At 37.5% G+C, this 20,526-nt stretch overlaps 1 protein-coding gene across 6 annotated transcripts in view; it reads left to right on the top strand.

Moving 5' to 3' along the window:
* Positions 1-20,526, top strand: part of LOC145512889 (uncharacterized) — a 324,797-nt gene that overhangs the window by 238,587 nt on the left and 65,684 nt on the right. For all 6 annotated transcript variants that reach the window (XR_014058904.1, XR_014058905.1, XR_014058902.1 and 3 more), the window contains one exon: positions 16,458-16,586. The gene's annotated coding sequence lies outside the window, so the exon portion shown is untranslated. The remainder of the gene's footprint in view (positions 1-16,457; positions 16,587-20,526) is intronic.

Here is a 20,526-nt window from a genome sequence, read left to right on the forward strand (position 1 = left end):
TGCCTGGCGGTGGAGGAGAGACCGGGTCTGCGCCGGTAGTCGCAGCCCGCGCAGGCTGATGACTCGGGGCAATCGTTAATGTGAAGGAAACTCCCCCACTCATTAAAATCAATTACATGCAGTTAGATTGATCAGCTTTTGTCAGAAAGGAGCGAGGCAAACCCTTTTACTAACTTCCCCTCCCCAGCAAGTCCTCATCCTGCCGCCCGTTTCTCCCTCGTCTACCTTAGCTGGTTCTTCAGCAATCTCAGGCCCTCGCCTAGTGAGTCCCGCCATCCTGGTCTTGTTCTCTGGACTTAACGTCGGCTCTGGGCCACTTTCTATCGATCTCTTCTCTGGCTGGGCCGAACTGGACGCCAGGTTTCTCTTGGTGGTCCACATTCTCACAGGCTCACCACCACTCCTCACCCAAGAATACAACTTCACGGAAAGATGCTAAGTGATTTGAATCTCTTCCGTTTGGAGGTGAATGCAAATTAATCTCCCAGTTGTAAAATGTAGGTAAATAACCCACTCATTCTCCCAGAGGACTGGTCTGTTGGAATCCCTAGCTTCCTCCCTCTCCCTGCTGTCTGTCCCCCCACCCCAATGGTATATGTGACTTCTCTCCTCTCTCCTGGATGAAAGAACAGAATGGATACGGCATGAATGTTGAGTTTAATTTTCCTGGGGCTCCTTTCTCCAAGGGGTGCTCCAGGGGACACAGTTATCCCACAAAACCCACCAAATAGAATATTTGCCTTTAAAACAGGTTATTGTTGGGAAAATATTAATGATTTTGGCAGCAACTTTCCTCTATGTTCCCTATACATTTTAAGTAAACAAAAAAAGGTGTCCTAAGGTAAAAGGGTTATTTGCGAAGTGGATCAAGTCATGCCCCTTCCAAGCCCCAGTGAAACTGCAGTAAAACTCATATGCCTTCCTTACATAAATTACCCCCAATTATAACACAGTTTGATTCTGTTGATCTAATGGAAGATTACTAATGGAGGGACAGATTTTTCAGCAATTTCTGAGCTGTTGTCTTGTGCCTGGTGGTTTACGACAGTATCCAAAGTCACAGACCCAGCTCTATACCCACCCCCAAGATCCCCAAGTTGTAATCATTTTCTTCTTTTTGCCGAAGCGAAAACAGTGAATGAAAGAAAATCCTGAGAAACCGTTTATTGCCTGATTATATATATCTTCATCAAGATGCCTGTGTGACATTTGTTAGAATATAATCCTGACTGCTGACGGGCTAAAGAAACCAATGAATTCCTGAGTTTACAGAGACATTCATCTTAATGTAGAGGTTTCCTGCGGTAGCCAGATGCTGAAGGTACTTGAGGGAGATGTTGACAAGTGGATAATTGTCAGCAGAACTAAAACAGACACTTTGTTTACAGTTGAGCATGATTAATTGAGAGTAAATAAAACAGCACTCTATAAAATCACTATCCAAGTTCAAAAAAAGCTGTATGTCTCTAGGAATAAAAGAAGTAGACTTATTGTACAAGAGCTAGTTTTGCCAGGCCCTTGAAGCAGCAGCTGGCAGTGGTATGGATCAGACATAGATATATGCTTTATTGCCTTCCAGCTGGTCTGTTTGCTTTTTTTTTTTTTTTAATCTTTTTTCCAAATTTATAGAGCTGGATTAGAAACATTTTCTCCCTGATTAGCTGAGTTTTAATTTTCTTTTATTAGAAGATTATTCTTCCCCTCTCCATTCTCCGTTTAAAAGGTAATGCATTTAATGTGAAATAATTTTCAAAATGAGCCAGACATGATAAACTCTGATGCTGTCAAACAAGGCTGTTAAATGCCATTGTGATACTTCAGTTTGCAAGAGAGCATTTCTATTCCCCATGGCTCTAATAAATTGCAGAGGTCAGACTCTAGTAAACCTCTTAGGATTGTCCAACATAATAAATTTTAATGAAACAGGAAATGGGTCTTTTTTTCAAGGCACAATGTGGCTTGTGTACACAAAGTATTTTGTTGGCCTCTATCCTGCTAGACCACAGAGTGACCAGGTCAACACCCTTCTAACAAACTTTCCTAGTCATGTTTGTGCAGATTAGTGCTGCATACATACCTGTCATTGACCTTGGATAGATACCTTGGATGGATTGATTTATAATAATCTATAAGCGGACATTCTATACATTGTAATAAAATGCCCAATGAAGTTCAAAACAATAAGCCTAAGGCAGTTAGAAATTATTTTGGATTACTGACAAGTCAATTAAATTCAGTGCTCTTGCCCTACTATAAGGATGGATATAGAAACACAAGGCAGGTAAATAAGGTGCAAACTGGGACTCTGTTTGGACTGCTGGGAGAGAACTTTCCCTTGGGACTTCTTGCAGTTAGAAACTGTAGGAACTTCTGAGACAAAAACAGAAGCAGAATTTGTGGGATGAAAGGATAGACTAGAGAGAGATAGAGGGGGAGGGGAGAGGGAAAGAGAAGACGAGAAGGAGGAGGGGCAAGAGGAAGAGGAAAAGAAAAAGAAAAGAGATGGAATCCTCTGTCTTCAAGTGAGCCTTCAACTTTTTGTGAATCAATACTTTTTCTTTGGTCTTAGGCCTGTTTGAGCTAAGTTCTGAAGGGGTCATGACCAGTGTGTGCGTATGTGTTAGTCGCTCATTTGTGTTGGACTCTTTGGGACCCCATGGAGTATAGCCTACCAGGCTCCTCTGTTCGTGGAATTTGCCAGGCAAGAATACTGGGATTCTCCAGGAAAGATCCCCTTCTCCAGAGATCTTCCCAACCCGGGGATTGAACTCAGGTCTCTTGCATTGCAGGCAGATTGACCAATATACTTTTTTTAAAAAGTAATATTAATTTGATTTTTTAAATTGAAGTATGTTCAATATCTTGTAATAACCTATAATGGAAAAGAATCTGAATATACATTTCCTCTTGTCATAAGACCCACAGTAGCTTTCATGATGAAAATCCTGCTTAATCCTTCTATTTCCCCTAAGAGGAGCAACTCACATTGGTCCTTTACTCATGAAGGGCCACTTGGGTAGCTCTTGGGCTTTGGGTCCCAAGGAATTTCAATTCTCTCCTTGGTGGACACTATAGCTTTGGTAATTGCATACTTGGAATACTTCTCAGGGCTTCTAGAGCCTACCAGTCTTAGGATGCGGACCTAAAGTAATGTTTCTCTCAGCATATCCCTAAGCCTTTAAGAAATATTAGAGGTCCTTCCTTCCTTCCTTCCTTCCTTCCTTCCATCTTTCCATCCATTCATCCATTCATCCTTCCTTCCATAAGCATTTCTGAGGACTAATTCCATTGTAGGTCAGCTCTGATAAATTCACTTCACTATAAATTTTTCTTTCTTTTTTAAATTTTTATTTATTTGGCTATCCCAGGTCTTAGCTGTGGCACATGAGATCTTCAGCATTCATCAGGGCCATGGAGGGTCTTCAGTTGCGGCATGAGGGATCTAGTGCCCTGACCAGGGATCAAACATGGGCCCCCTGCATTGGGAGTGTAGGGTCTTAGCCACTGGGCCACCAGGGGGTTCCCTTCACTGTAAACTTCAATTGATGAAAGAAGATACATACTTAAGATTAGGCACCAACTTCTGAGATTGGAATATTTTTCATGTTGTAAATGCTTCATGATTTTGAAGTCTTTTAAAAAACACAGCCCCCCATTTGTCCCTCACAATAAACTGTAGAGGAATGAAAACTATGAGTGAAAGTGGCTGATAGCCACTGAGTGCTTTCTATTAGGCCAGCAGTTCTGAAACTGTAGTTCTGGGGCCCTAGAGTTCTCTGAGAGCTGTGCATGGGTTTCATGAGGTTCAGAGGATCTTCACAGTAAAACGAGATGTTATTTACCTTTTCTACTCTTGTCTTTTCACTAGCGTACAGTGGAGTTTTTCAGAAGCACCATAACATGATTTTTGAGATGGATTGAATATAGAAACAGACATGAGAATCCTGTTGTCTTCTTTTAAGCTAGACATTAAGCAGATTTGCAAAACATGTAAAACACTAGCAATCTTTTCATTTTTGGGGGGGGCGTTTAGAAAGAATGGCTATTTTTAAAATAAAATGCATTATTTATGCTATCATGTAATGACTTTATTATTATTAAGTGAATTAATAAATAATGTAAAATTATTCTCAGTTTTAATTGTTTTAGTTTTTGCTAACATTTTTAAAATTTATTTTTATTAATAATTGGAGGATAAATGCTTTACAATATTGTGTTGGCTTCCCAAGTTTTAATTTTGTGTGTTTTCTTTAAAGATAATTTTATTTTTTATTTTTTATTTTTGGCTGTGCTGGGTCTTCATTGCTGTGCAGGCTTTTCTCTAGTTGTGGAGAGCAGGGGCTACTCTATTGCATGGTGAGGGCTTCTCATTGCAGTGACTTCTCTTGTGGAGCATGGACTCTAGGCACATGGGCTTCAGTAGTTGTGGCACCTGGGCTCACTAGTTGTGGCTCCCGGGCTCTAGAGCACAGGCTCACTAGTTGTGGCACTGGGGCTTAGTTGCTCTGTGGCATGTGGGATCTTGCCTGATAAGGGGTTGAACCCATGTCTGCTGCATTGGCAGGCAGATTCTTTACCACTGAGCTACCAGGAAAGCCCCTTTAATTTTGCATGAAGTCAATGTTGTTGTTGTTGTTGTTCAATTGCTAAGTTGTGTCTGACCCTTTGCAGTCCCACGGACTGCTGCACTCCAGGGTTCCCTGTCCCTCACTATCTCCCGGCGTTTGCTCAAACTCATGTCCATTGAGTCAGTGATGCTATCTAACCATCTCATCCCCCGTTACCCTCTTCTCCTGTGCTCAATCTCTCCTAGCATCAGGATCTTTTCTAATGAGTCGGCTGTTTGCATCAAATGGCCAAAGTATTGGAATTTCAGCTTCAGCATCAGTCCTTCTGATGAATATTCAGGGTTGATTTCTTATAAAATTGACTGGTTTGATCTCCTTGCAGTCCAAGGGACTCTCAAGAGTCTTCTTCAACACCACAGTTCAAAAGCATCAATTCTTCAGTGCTCAGTCTTCTTTATGGTCCAACTCTCACATCTGTACATGACTACCAGAAAACCCATAACTGTGACTAGATGGACCTTTGTCAGCAAAGTGATGTCTCTGCTTTTTAATGTGCTGTATAGGTTTGTCACAGCTTTTCTTCCAAGGAGCAAGCATCTTTTAATTTCATAAAGTCAATATCTGTAGATAAGCTCTGATAGACAAATGCTTCAGGGGTAGGTTCTCCTTTCACTTTGTTGCAGAGATAAGGAAACAAAGGTTAGGCGAGAGCTTAGGAAACCAAGAGGTTCCCCAATGGTAGGTGCAATGGGAGCCCAAGGCTCTCTGCTTCCAGAGTTTGAGATCTGACTTCTACTTTATAACTGAAATTGGAGTGTTCCTCTTCATTGTTGAAAATGCTAGGACCCAGAGAAATTATATGATTTGCCTAAGCTTACCCAGTCAGAGACAGAGCTAGAGCTTTAACAGATTCTTGCTACTGTAGCCATTCAGTATACCTTTTATGGACCATTCAGTGATGTGCTAAGAAGCTGACTCTTGGTGGGGAAAAATCTTCATTTGTAGTATTTGCCAATTTCTATAGTGCAAAGACTCCCACCATGACTTGATATCAGTTGGGAGGAGATGAGCATACCCAGTTTCGGTGAACTGGTAAAAGCTGGCTCAGGTATGCCACCACGTCCATCCTGTCTCCCATATCATTTTGCCCTTTTTCTTTGAAAGTATTTCCAGGTTACCTGGCAGCAACCATGATGTGGTAAGTAATTCCCTGATCTTGGGCTCAGAAGACTTGGCTTAAAATCCCAATTCTGATACTTACCAGCAGAGTAAGCTTCAGCAAGTGACTTCATCTCTCAGACTCAGTTTCTGCTTGTAAAACAGGGACAATAGTATTGGCCCTGCCTGTTTCACTGTGTGTGTCTGTGTGAGTGAGTGAGTGTCTGTGCATTCTTCCATGTGTCTTGTACAAGAAATGCATTCATTTATATGAAATCACTCTGTGAAATGTAGAATGTTATACAAGTGTAAGACATGGTGACTGAATTGACCCGTCCCTTGTTATCTGTGCTCAGTTTGTATTCCTCCTCTGGGACTTCATCACTGGCTTCTTTATCCCTAATCACAATTGATGATTTTCATCTTGTACTCCTATAATACTTTGTCCATACCTCTGTTTTGTCACCCATGTATCAGCTTATAATTACTTTAAGTCTGCCGGTCACCGAAAGAGTAGAATAGTTACATTCTCAGAATCTAGAGCAGTGCGGTCAATAGAAATATAATGTAAACCACATATGTAAGTTTGAATGTTCTAGTAGCCACATTTTCAAAAGCAAAAAGAAACAGGTAAACTTAATTCACTAATGTATTTTTTTTTAACCTACTGTAGCAAATATAATTTCTGTGTGAAATTAATATCATATAAAAATTATTAACATAATATTCTACTTTTTTTATACTAAGTCTTTGGAATTCAGGTTGTATTTTACACTTAACAACATATCTCAGTTCAGACTAACCACATTCCTAGTGCTCAGGAACCACATGTGGCTCATGGCTACTGTATTGGACAGCACACCTTAGTGTTAGTCTCTTTGGGTTCAAATTCCAATTTTGCATTTACTAGCTGAGCAATTTACTTGACCTCTCTGTTCCTCAGTTTCCTTTTTGTGAAAAGAAATTAATAATGCAACATAGAGTTGTTGAAAGAATTAAATAAGTTAATATATACAAGTAGCATTTAATATAAAATATGTACACCATAAATGTTAAAAATGATAGTTTTATTTTTAGACTGCAAGATTCCTAAAGATGAAACTGCGTTTTATTCATATTCTCATTTTCCCAAACCTAAAATTGTGGCTGACATATGGTCGACTGTCTGTTTTGGGCAGCTGAATGATAACTGGCTTCTCCATATGACATCAAAACTTCAAATGAAATTCTGACATTGTAAGCAATGGCAACAGAGCATTATCTATTGATGGTGGTGGTATTTGGGGGGAATATCATTTGCATAAGCATGTAATAATAATCAGCTTCTATATGATGTAATTATCATAAAATTCACCCATTTAAAAGTGTATAGTTCACTGAACTTTGACACATATGAGTCAGTCAACATATAGAATATTTCCAACATCTCCAGAATTTCCTTGTGCTTCTTTGCAGCCAATTCTCTCTCCCAAGCCTTGGCAACCATTGCTTTGCTTTCTGTTACTATAGCTTTGCCTTTTTAAATTTTTTATTTATTTTTGGCTGTGCTAGGTCTTCATTGCTGCACACAGTCTTTCTCCAGTTATGGAGAGCAGGGGCTACTCTTGCATTGCATGTTTGCATGGGCTTTTCATTGCAGTGGTTTCTCTTGTTGCAGAGCACAGCCTCTATGGTACCTGGGCTTCAGTAGTTGTAACACGCGGCCTCAGTATTTGTGGCTCCCAGGCTCTAGAGCATGGTCTCAGTAGTTGTGGTGCCAGGCTTATTGCCCCAAGCCATGTGAGATCTTCCCGGACCGGGGATCCAACCCATGTCTCCTGCATTGACAGGCGGATTCTTTGCCACTGAGCCACCAGGGGAGCCACTTAGCTTTGCCTTTTTAGAATTTCATATAAATAAAATCAAGAAATATGGGGTCTTTTGTGTCTGGCTTTATTTGCTTCATTTAATGGTTAGGGATCATCTGTGTTATTGCATGTATATGTAGTTCATTCGTTTTTATTGCTGAGTCATATTTCATTGTACAGATTTACCACAATTTTGTTATCCATTCTTCTGTTAATGAATATTTGAGTTGGTTCCAGTTTTTTGCATTTATTTTAACAGGATCTTTCACAGAGTAGAAGTTTTTAATTTTAAAATCCATCTTACCGATTTTTCTTTCAGGGACCATACTTTTGGTGTTGTAACTAAAAAAGTAATCTGCTAAACCTAAGGTCACCTAGATTTTCTCCTGTGTTATCTTCTATAAGTTTTATAGCTTTTCATTTTACATAGGTTCATGATTCATTTTGAATTAATTTTTGTGAAAGATGTAGTGTCTGTATCTAGATTGATTTATTTTTTTTTTTGCACATGGATGTCCGGTTGTTCTGGCATCATGTGTTGAAAAGACTATCCTGTCTCCCTTAAATTGCCTTTGGAGAAGGCTCCCTTGTCAGTGTTTATTTCTGGGCTTCCTTTTCCATTCCACATATCTAGGTCACAGAACTCCCACATTGTTTTGATTACTGTAGTTTTATAATAATCTTGATGTGTCAAGCCTTCAAATATCATTTTTCTTTTTTAAAATTGTTTTGGCTTTCCTAGATCCTTTATGTTTCCAAATAAATTTTTAGAATCAGTCTGTCAAAATCTACCATAATCTGCTAGGATTTTGAATGAGATTTTATTGAAATATCAGTTTGGGGGAAACTTAACATCTTAACAGTATTAAATTTTCCAATCTAGAAACATGGTATCTCACTGTATTTTTTACATCCTCTTTAATTTTACTCAACAATATTTGGTAGCTTTCAGTGAACAGTGTCTTGCATATTTTAATAAATTTATTGCTAAGAAATTTTTGTTTTTTATTCTACGTGGTATTTAAATTTTAAATTTCCAATTGTTTGTTGATCGTATATAGATAGACAATAATAGATCTATATTTACCATGTAATCTGCAATCTTGCTACACTCATACATTATTTCTGGTTGCTTTTATATAGATTTCTTAGATTTTTCTATGTATACCATAATGTCATCTATGAATTAAGGTGGTTTTATTTCCTCCTTTCCAATCACTATGATTTTTATTTCATTTTCTCTCCTTATTGCACTGTCTAGGATCTCCAGTAAAATGTGGAAATGTGAGAGCGAACATCCTCATTTTGTTCCTAATCTTATGGGGAAAAGAGTCAGTCTTTGACAATTAGGTATGATACTTGTTGTAGGTTTTTCATAGATGCTTTTTATGAAGTTAAAGAAGTTCCCTTCTATTTCTAGTCTTCTGAGACTTTTTAAAAATCATGAGTGGAGGGCTTTCCTGGTGGCTCAGTGGTAAAGAATCAGCCTGCCAACGAAGGCGACATGGGCTTGATCCCTTATCCGGGAGGATTCCATGTGCCGCAGAGCAAGTAAGCCTGTGTGGCACAGCTATCGAGTCTGTGCTCTGGAACCTGGGAGCTGCAACTACTGAGCCCATGTGCCCTAGAGCTTGGGCTCTGCAACAAGAGAAGCCACCACAATGAGAAGCCTGCGCACTGTAACTAGAGAGTGGCCTCCACTTGCTGTACTTGGATAAAGGCCAAGTGCGGTAACAGAGACCCATTGCAGCAAAATTAAAAAAATAAATAAAAATTATTTTAAAAAATCATGAATGGATAGCAAACTGTATCAAATACTTTGCATCTATGAGATGATCATACAATTTTCCTGTCAATATGGTGAATATACTCACTAGATTCAATTTGGTGAAGGAATTTGTAGCTTTCTTACCTTTTTTTTTTTGGCTTGAGGATCAAAGTAGTGATGGTCTCGTAAGATGATCTGGGATACAGATCATCTCTTATATTTTTATATTTTCTCTTATATTTTATGGAAGAGTCTGCATAGGATTAATATTATTTCTTCCTTAAATGCTTGGTAGAATTCACCAGTGAAGCCATCTGGGTCTGGAGGGTTTTTATGTGTGTGTGGAACAGTTGCTATCTAAAACTAAAGTGTCTTTATTAGATACCATACTATTAAGGTTAATCTATAAGGGGGCTTTGATAGTTTGTGTCTTTCAAGAAATTTGTCATTTCACCTGAGTTGATTAATTTGTTACTATAAAGCTAGTCATAATATTTCTTTGAGTAAACCCCAGGAGATGGTGAAGGCCAGGGAAGCCTGGCATGCTGCAGTCTATGGGGTCTCAAAGAGTTGGACACAACTGAGCGACTGAACAACAGCAACAATATTCCCTTGTTATTTTAGTCTTCTCTCACTTTTTTCTTCATCAGTCTGGTTAGAGGTTTATCAATTTTATTGATAGTTTCAAAGAATCAGCTTCTGGTTTCATTGAACTCTGTTGTTTCTCTGTTTTGTATTTCACTGATTTCTGCTCTGATTTCATTATTTCCTTCCTCCAGCTTCTGGTATGTTTAATTCATTTAAAAATATTTTCTTTTTTTAATTGAAGGTGGAAACATGTTATTGAATTAAGACCCTTTTTTTTTTCTAATATAGGTGTTTAATGCTATCAGTATACTTTGAAGATTGCCTTAGCTTCATCTGTAACCTTGATATATTTTCATTTTCATTCAGTTCAAAATATTTTCACTTCCCTTGTGATTTCTTCTTTGATTCATGTGTTATTTAGAAGGGTGTTATTTAATTTTTAATTATTTGGGTATTTCCAGATTTAAAAACTGATTTCTAGTTTAGTTGTCAGAAACAATACTTTATATGCTTTTAATCCCGTTACACGTCTGAGACTTTTTTTCTTTTTTGTCCATGCCGCACTGCTTGTGAGATCTTAGTTCCCTGATTAGGGAGTGAATCCGAGCTCTCAGCAGAGGAAGCACCAAGTCCTAACCACTGGACTGCCCCTGGAATTCCCCACATTTACTAAGACTTTTTAATAGCATGGGTATATGATTTATTCTGGTGAATGTTCCAAGTACACTTGAAAAAAATGTTTATTCTGTTGTTGAATGGAGTGTTCCATTAGTGTCCGTTAGGTCAAACTGACAGAGAGTATGCTTCGAGTCTTCTGTATTCTTACTGTGGTTTTCTGTTTACTCGTTCTATGAGCTATTGAGAGAGGAGTATTGAAATCTCTAACTAAAATTGTGGATTTGTCTATTTTTTCTTTTAGTATTTTTAGTCTTTGGTTTCATATATTTTGAATTTCTGTTTTACTTGTATATGTTGATATATTAGTATTGTTGTACATTCTTGATCAGTTAATCTTTTCATCTATGAAATGTCCATTTTTATACCTTGCTTATTCCTTGTTTGAAATCTATATTATTTGATGTTAATATAGCCACATTAGCTTTATTCCGATTAGAATTTGTGTGGTATCTTTTCCCAACCTTTTGCTTTTTAAGCTATTTGTGTCATTATATTTAAAGTGGATTTCTTGTAGACAGTATATAATTGTCTTGCATTTTAATCTAATTTCACAGTTACTGCCTTTTAATTGGAGTATTTAGACCATTACATTTATATTTATATGGCTGGGCAGAAAGTTACTGTCTTGCTCTTTGCTTTTTTGTTTGTGTTTTGTTTTTCTTTGTTCCATATGTTCATTATTCCCTTTCTCCCTCTTTATTGTCTTCTTTTTGAGTGTTTTTATGCTGTTCCCTTCTCCAAGGGATCGTCCCAAACCAGGGCTTGAACCCAGGTCTCCCACATTGCAGGTGGATTCTTTGCCAGCTAAGCCACAAGGGAAGCCCAAGAATACTGGAGTGGGTAGCCTATCCCTTCGCCAGCAGATCTTCCCGACCCAGAAATTGAACCGGGGTCTCCTGCATTGCTAGCAGATTCTTTACCAACTGAGCTATCAGGGAAGCCCTTTTATTGTCTTCTTTTTGAATGTTTTTATGATTCCACCTTATCTCTACAATTAGCTTACTGTCTATGCTGTTTCTTTATTTACATCTTTTTTGTGTGTGCTTGCTTTTGAAATATAGGATTTCAATTTATCAAAGTATACTGGCAAGTATTATATTATTTCACATGTAAAATAAACAATATACTTCTATTTTCCTCCTCTTGTATTTTGTACTAATGTTATAATACATTTTATTTCTATATGTGCCCTGAATTCTGCAATGCATTGTTATTGTTTTTGCTTAAAACAGGCAATTATTGTCAAGGAGATTTAAAAATGAGAACAAACATCTTATGCTTACCTGAATATATACCTCATTACTCTTCATTACTTTGTGTCTATCTGGAATAATTTTCCTTCTTCTTGAAGAACTTCCTTTAACATTTGTTACAGTGCAGGTCTGCTGGTGACAAATTCTCTCAATTCGTTTTTGCCCAAGAAAATACTTATTTTAACTTAAATTTTGAGTGATGTTTTCAGTAGGTATGGAATTCTAGAGTATCAAGTTTTTTTTTCTTTCAGTGTATTAAAATGTTTGTTCCATTGTCTTCTAATTTGCATGATTTCTTATGAAAAGTCTATGATAGTTCTCATTTTCGTTCCTCTATGGGTTGTTTTGTTTTCTCTCTGATTGCTTTTAAGATTTCACCACTGGTTTCAGTAATTGGATTTTTGTGTGCTATGTTATGCTTTTACATGTGTGTGTTTATTCTGATTGGACTTCATTGAGCTCTTTGGATTTATGAGTTTATATTTTAGTCACATTTGGAAAAATTTTCACCATTATTCAGCAAATATTTTTTTTATTCCTGCCCCTGCTTCCTTCTGGAACTCTAGTTTTATATTTGTTAGATTGTTTGATATTGTCTCATAGATCACTGATTTTTATCAGTAATTTTTTTCCCCTTAGCCTCATTTTGGATTAATATATTTAAGTTCCTGATCATTTTTTCTGCAGTATCTAGTGTACCATTAATAATATATTAGTACCTTTTCATTTCTGATGTTATGTTTTTCATGTTTAGAAGTTTCATTTGAGGTGTTGTTTTTAGCTTTTATATTGTAATTAATCATTTCTGTCCTCCATGAATCTATTTTTATTGAAGAATTTTTATTCTGATTATGGTAATTTTTTTAATGTCAGGTAATTTTTGATAGGATGCCAATCATTGCAAATTTAAGTTGTTGAGTGCTGAAAGATATTTGAAAGAGTATTGGGCAGAATGAAGTTATTTGAATCAGTTTGGTCCTTCTCAGTCTTGATTTTAAGCCTTATTATGACTAGTTTAGAGCAGCTTTTATTTACTCTAGGGCTCTTTTAGTCCCTCTGCTAAGGTGTGACACTTCAGAGAGCTCAACTTGATGCTCTATATATATTACAATGTTCCTCCACTTAGTGAGAAAGGAAATAATTCCTAACTCTGAGTGAGCCCCAGTAATTGTTCTGCTTACTGTTCTCCAGTGATTCTTTTCCTGGCTTCCTGAATAGATCTTTACTCAGCTTAAGTCTCCAGGAGACAGACTCCTTTGTAGATTTCCAGTAATCTAGCCTGTGAAATCTAGATATCTAAAATAACCTAGATGTTTTCCCAAACTCCAGTTTGTGTTACCTTAGTGCAGGAATGCTGCTGGACGTTGTTTAGATTCTTTCTCCTTGTGTTGTGGCCTAGAAACTGCTTCTAGACGGTATACTGGAAGGATACTCCTCATTTGTTTTCTGTTGCTCAAAGACCATAGTCTTCCTTTTCCTGAAACAATAATTTTTTGCAAGGATATCTAGTTGTTTAGAGTGGGAAGACAGTTCTCAAAGCAGTAATTTTTTCATGGGGAAAATTGAAGTCTGTCTTAAAATAAAATTTATTGTGAAAGAAAGAGTTTTGTTGAGTAGAATATCCCCTTTTCCAGGGAGCTAATTAAAAGGTTTTGTTTTTCCATTTTGAAAAGTTACAAAGTCTCCTTAAGTTTACGATCAACTGAGAGTCTCCAATTTTCAATATTCTTGGAACAAGAAAAATACCAGTTTTTTATTTTTCTTATAGAATCTCATTTTTTGCAATACAAAATCATGTTTTAAAAATCAAGATTTATTAAGTTATTGTAAGGAAATACGTAGTATTGAGATGCTTGAAGAACATGTCCTGTCTTCCTGCTCACTTAAACTTTTATTATATTTTTCTCTTTAGGTATCGGTTAGAGTTTAAGAATTGCACAAGTGACCATTTATAAGGCCATTGATAGTATTTGATCACTTAAAATTTTTTAAATGATAAACAATCTGATTTCATATAAAATGTTGATTAGTCTTTTATCAATATAAAAATTTAGCACACAATGAGAATAAGAATATCTGTATGTGACTGGTATCAGCATGTGTTCTTCCCACTTCAATAGAGAGCATTCAGTACCTCTTAGGGGTAAAATTCTATTTTTGTAAACTCTCTCTAAACAGGCTGTAAACATTTGTGATTTTCTTTTCTTGAATTAGCCTAATCCTTTGTGATAAATTGAGGTTTTATGTTTTGCAGAGCTTTTGAAGACTAACTTAAGAGTCAAGAGTTTGAGGAATGAGAAACATTAAATTAAATGTGTTCAAATATTTCCTTCCCCTTATGTGTTAAGTACTTGGCGGAAATAATTACTTTCATTCTCATTTACCAGAGAGAAAAACTTTTCCATATATATTTCATTAGCCCTGAATAGGAGTACGTTTCCCTAAAACAGCTATTATATCTTATTGTCATATCATCTTTACCTTCAGATACATTTCTTGACATCATAACTTGGTAATTCCTCTATTGTATTATGTATTCCTCTATTATGTTTTATTTTTTTATATCCTGATAATTAAGCATGGCATCATCAGCAGAGATAATGACCATGATTATGAAATTGCAAAGCAGTTATAGGAAGGGCTGGTTAAATTCCTTATAATACTGTGTTGGGTCTTTATTCTTTTTTGAATTTTGCTGGTTGCTGCCACGTTTTGGGCTGTTGAACTACCTATGCCTTCCTGGCCTGATTTTTGCTTCTAAACTGTCAAAATAATATAATTAAATATCTATACCAAGGGCTGAACTTTAAAAAATTTGTATATTTTTAGTTTCATTTTATTTACAGTGTATTTAGTTTATGCCATGTTATAAGTGCATTTCAGGGTTTGTACATTACTTACAGGAATAACTACAGGGTCTGCCCTTTTTATATAACTGTATATTTAACAATAAAGAAAATCATAATGTCATAATGCCTGTGATTCCTTTGGTGTTCTCCATTATCAATTAGAAAATAAACTAGATTTTCTAATTCCCCAGTTCCTTGGGGACTTATTGAAAAAGCAACCTGAATTTTTACCTTCATGCAAAAACATTTCATTGTTTACAAGATGAATATTAAAATAATACAATTAGAATGAAGAGTGTTTTCCTTTGGGGTTCTCTTGAGAAAGAGAGTGAGACAGATACCTTGGGATGTAGCAGGAAACATACTAATATCTGCAAAGCTGATTGGTATTAATGCAGTCTGCTAATCAAGTTTATTTTCTTTATTGACTGAAGTTAACATTGGTCCTTTAATTTGCAAATACTACAGTTCTAAAAATTATATTTCTGAGTTGATTGCTGGTGGTTATGCTACGTGGTGTCATTGTAAGCTCGCTGCAGAATAGATTATTTACATTCGCTCTAGAAGAGGAAATTATCCCCAGCATATCTTTCTTGCAAAATTAGTAGAAATGCTGGTTGTTATTAAACCTGATCAGCTGGTATCACAGCAGGGGTACTTGTGAAAAAATTACTTAATATCTCTTTGTTTACAGTCTTCACTGAGGTGAATATATTTAATGTAATTATTCAACTGCTAACCAGCTCCTGATCTTAACTACTGCTGTTTAAAGAAGTTGCATTCTTAACAAAACCTGTACCACACCAAAGGTTTTATTTTCCTTTTCCTAAGAATTATATGTTGTGTATATATCTAGAAAAGAAGTCTTAATGAAGAGGTTTTGTACTGATTAAGCCCAAAGGTGTTATTACACAGAGGAAATTTGATCTTTCTTGCATCTTCAGAAAGGGTAACATTGTGTAGAACTAAAAAAAGGGGGATTTATTAATCAGCCATTGGTTTATAAGACAATATGGGAACAGTTCACTTTATGAGTGCCTCAATATCCCTTTTGAAGAAGCAATTAAACCTTAATGGGACCACTGTGGATTTAGTAAATGGATTGAAACAAACGGATAAAAATAGTGAGTAATCTACAAAATTCTATTCTATTCTTGTTATAGAAAAAAATTACTCCAAATCAGAAATGGGCAAAATATGTAAATATAACGTGCTTAGATATTCATATGGTGCCTGTTGATTTCAAGGGGGATCATGCAAATGTATATGAGTGGACTTTCATTTTGAGTCTCTTCAGTTGGCTCAACAATTTAGTTTTTTAGTTATATTTATGTTTCACTGTATCCTTCAAACAGCTCCCAGAATGAATGTATTTCATGTCTTGAATCATTAGACCAGTATTAAAACTGCATTCTCTTTCTCTACATAAATATTCCTATGTAACTGGTTGGCTAACAAGATCACTTGGTCATCCAGGATACTTCTCATCCAAGGTCTGTTAATTTTTCTTAGCTCTGATATATGACTCCAAACTGGAAACAAATCTTTTAAAAAATACATTGCTCCCCAAGCATCACTCTAAGGAACAGAAAGTAGCTGGGTTGGCTATTATTTAGGGGTTTGGAAAAGCAGCTTAATGATATTCATATTAGAAATGATAAACCTGGAGAGTTATAACTTCTTTCTCCAATATGTTATTAATTAGGCTTAAGCTTCTTCAGATCAACTCCTTTTTTTTTTTTATTTAGCTGCGCTGGGCCTTCATTGCAGCATGTGAGCTTCTTAGTTTCAGCACGTGGGATCTAATTCCCTGACCATGGATCAAATCTGGGCCCCCCTGCATTGGGAGCATGGAATCTTACCCACTGGACTCCCAGGTAAGTCCCTCAACTCTTATTTCAATGGGAGAACTTGTGCTGTTTTCAGCTGCCAGAATTCTTCGATTAAAAAAATAATAACTAGAGCAACTCACTATTTAATAACTTTTTCGTTACTCATATTATTATTTTGGGGGGATTGGAAGTGGTATATGTTTTTGTTCACACCAAATTCCTATTCCCAGCACAATTTCCAACACATTGTGAGTGCTGAATAAGTCTTTGTTGGGCAGGCAAATGTCAGCTTCCTCTGCCTCCTGTTGTTGCCATGCCCTTGTTATACCTGTGTAATCACATGAGCTCCAGGTGTCACACCGTTATGCCCAACACTCTATCCTGAAAATATCATTTAAAGTCCAACCAGGAAAGAGGAGACACTCTATTTAAATCAGAGGGAATTTACTGTAGGAACCTTTTTCACAGGTGCCAGAAGAAGCTTAAAAGGAGGATGGGGAAGGTAACCCAAAAGTTAGTAGCAGCAGTAACCCACACACCTAGGCTGGAGGGATGAAAGGAGGAAGTGGTAATGTCTCAGCTCAGGGCCTGGGAATGCCTGATGGAAGCAGAAACCACAAAAGATACTGACTTTAAGGGGGCAGAGCAACCATTGTTGGGGAGGCACCAGAGGCAGAGAAGGGAGAAATACTCCTGCTTCTCACTTCTTTGAGGCCTCTCATTTCTTAGTAGAAAATCCTGTAGAACACCAGCTGACCTGGGAGCACAGGCTGCCCATACTCCCTTCACCCCCATGCCTCCAAAGCATAGCAGGGAAGGGTGGGGAATGAATCTGAGAACAAACAGGCCATGATGTGATCCACTACCAAGGGGAGTTGCTTTAGGGATAATGCTAGTTTTGTGCATACTATCTCCCACTTACATGTCCCTCTGTGCTAGGTACTCTTTCTAGTTAACTTCTACCCCAGAATAACTTCACAACACCTTTGCATCCCAAGAGACCCCTTTCTGGAGAACCTGACAACTCAAGATTGAGCAGCTAGCCTATGTTTTATACTCTGCTTACCCAGCCCAGTAGAAATGAATCCAGTCCAGTTGACCTTGCCTCAGAGCACATCCATCCGCCTCCCAGATCATATCAAGAGCCAGAGGGTAATCCCCCCAGGTTGAGGGTGGAGAGAGCAATGTGACCTTGATGACACAGGCCAATGTTCAAGACTTTAGTGATGTGATTAGGGCAGCGTCTGCATCACCACAATTCTAGGCTTATACTTTTCAATGATGACTTTTTTCCCTTTGGTCCCTCACAGTTATTTTGTGATTCATAAGTGAGAATTTAACTTGTGTTGTAAAATAAGGACAAGATAAAATTAAGATATATTATTACTATCAGCATTTATAACATCTTTCACTGAGCATCTGCTTTGATCTCTATGATAACTCCATGACACTAAAGCAGAATGTCTTACCTTCAGCATTATTGATATTTTCACTTCAGTATTCTTGCCTTGAGAACCCCATGAACAGTATGAAAAGGCAAAAAGATATGACACTGAAAGATGAACTCCCCAGGTTGGTAGGTGCCCAATAGGCTACTGGAGAAGAGTGGAGAAATAACTCCAGAAAGATTAAAGAGAGCCAAAGCGAAAACAATACCCAGTTGTAGATGTGACTGGTGATGGAGGTAAAGTCCGATTCTGTAAAGAACAATATTGCATAGGAACCTGGAATGTTAGGTCCTTGAATCAGGGTAAATAAGAAGTGGTCAAACAGGAGATGGCAAGAGTGAACATCAACATTTTAGGAATCAGTGAACAAAAAGGACTGAAATGGGCATATTTAATTCAAATGACCATTATATCTACTACTGTGGGCAAGAATCCCTTAGAAGAAATGGAGTAGCCATCATAGTCAACAAAAGAGTCCGAAATGCAGTATTTGGGTGCAATCTCAGAAATGACACAATGATCTCTGTTCGTTTCCAAGGCAAGTAATTCAATACCACAGTAATCCAAGTCTATGCCCCAACCAGTAATGCTGAAGAAGCTGAAGTTGAATAGTTCTCTGAAGACCTACAAGACCTTCTAAAACTAACACCCCAAAAAGATGACCTTTTCATCATAGGGGACTGGAATGCAAAAGTAGGAAGTCAAGAGATACCTGGAGTAACAGGCAAGTTTGACCTTGGAGTACAAAATGAAGCAGGGCAAATGTTAACAGAGTTTTGCCAAGAGAACACACTGGTCATAGCAAACGCCCTCTTCCAACAACACAAGAGACAACTCTATACGTGGACAACACTAGATGGTCAATACCGAAATCAGATTGATTATACTCTTTGCGGCCAAAGATGGAGAAGCTCCATACAGTCAGCAAAAACGAGACCGGGAGCTGACTGCGGCTTAGATCATGAACTCCTTATTGCCAAATTCAGACTTCAATTAAAGAAAGTAGGGAAAAATACTAGACCATACAGGTATGACCTATATCAAATCCCTTACGATTATACAGTGAAAGTAACACATAGATGCAAGAGATTAGATCTGACAGACTGCCTGAGGAACTATGGATAGAGGTTCGTGACATTGTACAGGAGGCAGTGATCAAGACCATCTGTGAGGAAAAGAATGCAAGAAGGCAAAATGGTTATCTGAGGAGGCCTTACAAATATCTGAAAAAAGAAGAGAAGTTAAACACAAAGGAGAAAAAAACAACCAATTTGAATGTGGAGTTCCAAAGAATAGCAAGGAGAGATAAGAAAGCCTTCCTCAGTGATCAATGCAAGGAAATAGAGGAAAACAATAGAATGGGAAAGACTAGAAATCCCTTCAAGAAAATTAGAGATGCCAAGGGAACATTTCATGCAAAACTGGACACAATAAAGGACGAAAATGGTATGGACCTAACAGAAGAAGATATTCAGAAGAGGAGGCAAGAATACACAAAAGAACTGTACAAAAAAGATCTTCACGACCCAGATAATCACGATGGTGTGATCACTCACCTAGAGCCAGACATCCTGGAATGTGAAGTCAAATGGGCCTCAGGAAGCATCACTACGAACAAAACTAGTGGAGGTGATGGAATTCCAGTTGAGCTATTTCAAATCCTGAAAGATGATGCTGTGAAAGTGCTGCACCCAATATGCCAGCAAATTTGGAAAACTCAGCAGTGGCCACAGAACTGGAAAAGGTCAGTTTTCATTCCAATCCCAAAGAAAGGCAATTCCAAAGAATGTTCAAACTACCACAAAATTGTGCTCATGTCACATGCTAGCAAAGTAATGCTCAAAATTCTCCAAGCCAGGCTTCAATAGTTCATGAACTGTGAACTTCCAGATGTTCAAGCGGTTTTAGAAAAGGCAGAGGAATCAGAGATTAAATTGCCAACATCCGTTGAATCATCGAAAAAGCAAGAGAATACCAGAAATACATCTACTTCTGCTTTACTGATTACGCCAAAGCCTTGACTGTGTACATCACAACAAACTGTGGAAAATTCTTAAAGAGATGGGAATACTAGACCACCTTACCTGCCTCCTGAGAAATCTGTATGCAGGTCAAGATGCAGCAGTTAGAACCGGACATGGAACAACAGACTTGTTCCAAATCAGAAAAGGAGTACGTCAAGGCTGTATATTGTCACCCTGTTTATTTAACTTATATGCAGAGTGCGTCAAGTGAAATGCCGGGGTGGATGAAGCACAAACTAGAATCAAGATTGCCAGAAGAAATATCAATAACCTCAGGTATGCAGATGATACCACCCTTATGGCAAAAAGCGAAGAAGAACTAAAGAGCCTCTTGATGAAAGTGAAAGAGGAGAGTGAAAAAGCTGGCTTAAAACTCAACATTCAAAAAACAAAGATCGTGGCATCTAGTCCCATCACTTCATGGCTAATAGATGGGGAAACAAAGGAAACAGTGACAGACTTTATTTTTTGGAGCTCCAAAATCACTGCAGTTGGTGACTGCAGCCATGAAAT

This window comes from Giraffa tippelskirchi, chromosome 7, assembly GCF_054371585.1.
Source record: "Giraffa tippelskirchi isolate mGirTip1 chromosome 7, T2T-mGirTip1v1.2.pri, whole genome shotgun sequence".
Classification (NCBI taxonomy): domain Eukaryota; kingdom Metazoa; phylum Chordata; class Mammalia; order Artiodactyla; family Giraffidae; genus Giraffa; species Giraffa tippelskirchi.